General features: G+C 43.4%; 1 long non-coding RNA gene across 1 annotated transcript in view; it reads right to left on the reverse strand.

Moving 5' to 3' along the window:
• The window catches only part of LOC146789252 (uncharacterized), a 69,650-nt gene extending 64,504 nt beyond the window's left edge, over positions 1-5,146 (reverse strand). Inside the window, exon 1 of the long non-coding RNA XR_014970041.1 lies at positions 5,016-5,146. This is a non-coding gene — a long non-coding RNA (uncharacterized LOC146789252). The remainder of the gene's footprint in view (positions 1-5,015) is intronic.
• Positions 5,147-6,000: the final 854 nt, after the last annotated feature.

Raw genomic sequence — 6,000 nt, forward strand, 5'->3', positions numbered from 1 at the left:
TGTTGAGCCAACGCGAGACTGCTCCACCAGCTCCAAAGTTACGCCACATCCTCTCCCCTCTCATTTTAAACCCTGACAAAGTAGTTATTTCGCTAAGTATAGGGAGACGATTTAGTAAAAGTAGTAAATACGTGCATATTTAGAATCACCTATACATTTTTGGGCAGTTTTATGTGCCTGAATGTAAATCATGTTGACGGATGATCCTTTATATACATACTCCAGAGAGGATTAATAGGCGTTTAACCCCTTGTGTGCCCATGACGAGCTGGACTCGTCATGGGCCGCGGTTGCGCTGTGCCCATGACGAGTCCAGCTCGTCATGAACCCCGCCCGCTAATGCAACGCCCGGCACAGGGCGGGGAAAGGGCGTGGCACACAAGGGGTTAAGGACCTGGAATGTAATTTTAGATTTCGATTTCTTTTCAGCTGTGCAAGGGGAAATCTGTCCTGAGGCCGACACTAAATTAAAAGAGCACTCTACATAGTTAAACCAATAGCAAAGGGAGACGTAGTAGGCACAATATAGAGAAGGGGTTGGTGGGCACAGGAAAACCGCTTAAGAAACAAGTTCGAAACAATCCCAACCCCCAACAAGCGCGCGCGCCTCGCGCTGCATTGGTAAAGAGAGGCCGCACGCTGGAGAGAGCAGTCTGCTCTTTTACAAAGTACATACTCTTGCTTGTGGCGCGCCGCTGCACACTCCCACAAGGCATATGCCGCCACAAGCACGAGTATGTGCTTTGTAAAAAGAGCTGCACGACGGCTAAAGGTCTCCTATGCAGTGCATGCGCACTGCATAGGCGAGACCTAAAAACATTGACAGAGTAAATAGATATAGACTAGGCGAGAACTATTGGTTTTGCCCATGATAGTTTACATTACTGCTGGCAAGTGCGGCTAATACACTGAGATTAACACTGCTGGTAATCTTGGATTGGGTGGACAGAAATGTAATCTTTTTTGATGTGGTCCCTATTACATTACTAATAACATTGGCATCTCAGGTGATTCTCACTGAACATTGATTGCTCTCACTTCAGAAAAGGTTGGAGAACCATGTGGCGTCTCAAGAAAAAGAAGAGTTAAACAAGAGCTACTAAGAGTGCATACTGCACAAGGGGTCAAAGGCTGCCGGCCAATTCCAAACAAGCCTTGGCACAGCCAATAGGTCTCACCTTTCGGACCTTATAAGTGTTTAGCCATGCAACAGTTAATGTTGTTAACCCAAGGATATCGTGCTGCATAACTAAATACTTATAAGGTCCCAAAAGCGAGACCTATTGGCTATGCCGATGCTCATATTGACCTTGTTATGATGAAAGACTTGGGTGATCTGCTGGAATTGGAACCTTTGTTCACACAGTTAACATAATCCCTGTTATTTGGATCCATAAATCCTTTCAGCTACCAGACCGGCTATCGCATACACGGGTACCGCCATTGCCGGCTCTTGTAAAGGATCTCACTGAGGCCGCAATCCTGTTATATGCATAAAAAAGCGTTATTACTATGTTTTGGAACACCTTTATATTCAAATCCAAATTTTGTTTTTTAAACAAGATCAAATGGTTAGCTCGGATAAGGAAGCCAACCCATGAATTCACCTATTACTGGGCGCTTTATAGTCTCTTTCTGACAATGTTTGGAGCCAGCGTAGCCAACCAAGCCTATCAGTGGCCCATATAATAAATGGGAACATTTTAGAGCTATGTTGATTGAAAGTATAGAGGCAAAGCTATGCTTCCCAGATGAGCTATACTGAGAGCTAAACACGTCAGGAGATGCTTTTATTCATTCCATGTTGACTTGAATGGTATTTTAATAATCCAAATCTGTGATGCTTTTCCTGGAGTGGTAGAAGGTTTTTTTAATTATTCGGTTTAGCATGGATAGCACTGGCTAATCCTATTCTTAGAGACTTGGTTTCAAAAATAGATAGCACTGTTCCAATCCTATGCTTAAAACTGCTAAAAAGCCAATAAGTGAGGTGGGCAGATTTATAGTGCCATTGCTGTTGTATATGCAGTCCAACAGGAGCAGCCTTCCACTTAAACTTGGGAACTACCCAGAGTTCCTATCATTGTTTTCAAAGTGTAAGTATTGGGCATGACTATCTCAGATTAGTGCTCTCCTAAAGTCTAAGCTCAGACCATAGTCTTCGCACAGATGATGGGAAATTGAGGCAGTGGGAGAGTATTATGTTTAATTTTTTTTCCCAACTTTTTTATTTTGCTCATTCAGCATTTAACAAGACAATAACTAATATATGAACACAGTTAATTTAGATATGTATGGCGATAGTTTGGGCAGGTAAACAATCAGTTTGTCTTGGACTGGTAACATGACCGGTTTCCTCTTAGTGATTCTGTGTATTCCAAAAGTATGTGTATCCTATGGAGAGTAGTGTATGTCAGGTGTTCAATATAGTTATTATGTAACTACTACAACAACTACAAAATACACTTCTCAAACAGTAGTATTGTCTACCCATCTGAGTAAATATCTGCTTGATGGGCCCCAAATTCCTCCCTAGTCCTGGACACCGTGCGGTGCAAAGTGGCATATAATTCTACCTGATCATGTAATAATGTTAAGACTTTAAGCCATTTTTTTGGCATTGTGTTCTGCCCCATTTCATTGCCACTCTTCTCTTGCTTATTAAAAATGCCATAGCTCTGAACTTCGATTGTTTTCAGCAATTTGTGCATGTTTTCCTAAAACGCCCGTTTGCTATATTGCCAGATGTACTTCAGCCCAAGTATGCTGCATACCTGGGCATCTCTACACAAGCTGCATGATGGATGAAGTCTGCCCTGGGGGATCGCTATGTTTTGCATATCACTTTCACATCGATGCTCATGTTACTAAGTTAGTTACAAGTCAAGTTTATTTAGACCATAGTCTATAAAACCAGAAAAATTCATTAGTACACGATGATTAAAACAAAATAAAAAGCTAAATTTACCTCATCTAAGCCAAAATAGTCTTTTAAAAACCTTCCCTTGTGGGGCAAGATGGCGTCTACCTAGGACACCACGCTAACAAATCTTCGGCGCTCCGGTGGTTCTAACAGCAGGAGATGGTAATCTGAAGGGAATAGAGAGAGTTTACCCTATCTTGGAACACCGTGAGATGCGGGTGGCTTCCTTAGACCGTTTATATTTCCTGCTTGGTCCGGTTGTTCAATCGGCGAGATCTCGACTGGTAATGGTATTGGCGAGGATGACCGGTGTTTTATTGGCATAGTGGTTTACCCGCCCATGTCGAAGGATGCTGCCACTGCCAAGTAAGGTGGTGAAAGAGAAGCGTGAAGAGACACCACCAGCATCACAATGGCGTCGCTCCTCCGACAGAGAACTGCGGGGAGGAAAGCAGCAGAGGAACTTGATGGTGAGACCTAACTGAAAGTAAAACCGGGACCTGCAATAGAGAAACCGAGAATGCCGAAGGAATAATGGGGTATTACCAGCCAATGGGGACACGTTGGACAAAAGCAACCAGTAATCCCTGCGATTTTTACTTTTGCAGCTCCACAACAACCTTTTACGGCCACAGAAATGTAAGCTCAAGGAACACCGGCAGAAGAATTAGATGGCAGCGGTCCGGAGGATACTGTGAGTAAAATAGTGGGCTTACGATATGGTTCTACAATATGGTCACACAATAGTGGATCTTACTCCTGGTGAGCTGCTACCCAGTTTGGCAGGCTTGGTGGGGAAAAGCTTGTCACAAGGGGAGGCAGCTAATGTATCTCTCCAGTCCCTGACAAGTTTGAAACAAGCATTGGCCACGCGGCAGTAAAAGTAATGCAGCGCAGCCGTAAAAGCTAAAGTCATGGCGATCACTCTGAAAGCGAAAGTGATCGCGATGAAGCGTTAAAGCACGCTAGGGATGTGTGCGCAGTAGCGCGCTTGTGCGCGTGACAGTAAGCTGGTGGACGCTTTGGTAGCACTTTTCAAAGCAGCTACTAAATGTCTCGGCCAGACCAGCGCATGCGCTGGATCAGGCGAGACCTAAAAAGGCTGAATTTCTAAAGGCAGAATTACAGGAGTTATATAAAGATGGGCAAATATCCATTTGACGAGCCATGTAAACCAACATCCCTCCCTATCAGGGCCCTGGCCACTATACCGGTTATCAGCTCTTCTTAAGAGGCACCTTACTATACTCTGGTAAAATGATACAGGTCTCTCCCACACTGTGTACAAATTAGAACTCTCTCGTCATGCTCCCGCATAGGAACCGAAAATAAAGCGGCGACTGATCATACTTTGGAGGGCATGTTTCTAATAATGAACTTGAGAAGCTAACATGAAGGGGGGGGGGGGGGGGGGCAGGTAGACAGCACTCCATTACAGGCCCCACATGACCAACATTAGATACATGACGTAACCTATATTGGGCATAGCACAAAAGTGTCTTTCTATAACGGCCTAGTAAACAGAAACAGAAAATGTCAAACTGGAGTAATTGTGGCTCATCCACATTAATTTCTCCTCCGAAAGAACCAGATTATCCACTCGGTTTAGGAAACTCGGTTAAATCGTTTAAACACTACATGCCAAACCGCTTGAAGAGCACTCATTAAAACACAAATTAACTGACTAAAAAAAGTTCCACAGTGAGTTAAACCCACATGAAAAGAAACTAAAACGCACCTTAGTGACCAACGCTTCAAAGCAGAAAATGCAAAGTCACGCATACAGTGGGTCGCCATGTTATGACAGGATGCTGCTCATCTAAGTACAAGTATCGGAGAAGAAACAACATTTGCATAGAGAACTAAACACGCCACAAACGATCCACCATTTAAGCTAACACTGCACGTTGTTTATTTAAAACTGATCTGCAACAGCTCGAAAGGCACAGTGCAGGTCTCACATTGGTAATGGGTCTCATAGAGCCCATACTGCGGCTTTTATTTAAGTGCGCACAATCAGGACAGGGCGATTGTCTGCTCAGCCTACCCATACCCCAGCAAGCCAGAGCACGGCGTAAGAACTCATCTTTACCTTCTGCGGGAAACTCCTCAAATTCATCGTCCTCTTCCAGCAAACCCAGATCCACTGTCTGCTTTTTATCCGACATTTCTGCGCCCCGGCCGATTTAGGATAGAAGCTCTGCCTTCTCGCTAACCATAGAGAGGAAAACAGCGGCGTAGAGCAGACGTGATGCACGCGTAATACGTTGGAAATACACTCTATGACCGCCGCTGAGAATGATGGGATTAAGGATGACTGACCTAATGTGTTTTGCCTGACTGCAGCTTGTCAGCTTTCAGCGATTAGTAGTATGACTGATATATTTCTAAATAGTGCATGGTTTTAAAGTTACGTGTTATAATTGTGATTACCTGCAATTAAACGATTGTACTGCCACCTAAATTCTTTTGGATGCAGCTACGCTCTGATTTTATTTATTATGTTTGGATTTTATATAGCGCGGACGTGTCCTAGGTGCAACAGAGCGATTTACCAAGTCATTGTAAGACTATATTTGACATACAGCAAAGGAAAAGAGAACATGCATTTGCAGGTCTCGTATTTATGCGAGTGTGAGCTATTAGCATTGTAAATGAGAATGACAATACATTTTATTTATGTTTTGGGTTTTAATTTGGAGATGCAAGATCACACTTTCTGAGACTAGGGTGAGACCAATTGGCATGGGTGCAAATTCAGGACGGTAAGTGTAAACATTCAGTACAAAGGGTCAAAATTCAGGACAAAAGATACGTTTTACAGACACATCAGAGGAAGTTGCGCAATAGTATGAAAGTACGTAAATAGACAACCAATTACGTACAAGTCAAAATAAGTTTTATATTAGGTTGAGGCAATCGTGCACTTCACAGTTTTTTGGTATGTGTGCAGTGATGCAGCGTGGAATTTTAAATCCTCCCTTTGTCACAGACCAAATATCATACTAGCATATTCACTCAATACATTCATTGGTGGGGCCCATAGCACCAACACTCACACTTCATTGATCCGTTCT

The sequence above is a fragment of the Triturus cristatus genome, chromosome 10 (genome assembly GCF_964204655.1).
Source record: "Triturus cristatus chromosome 10, aTriCri1.1, whole genome shotgun sequence".
Taxonomy (NCBI): domain Eukaryota; kingdom Metazoa; phylum Chordata; class Amphibia; order Caudata; family Salamandridae; genus Triturus; species Triturus cristatus.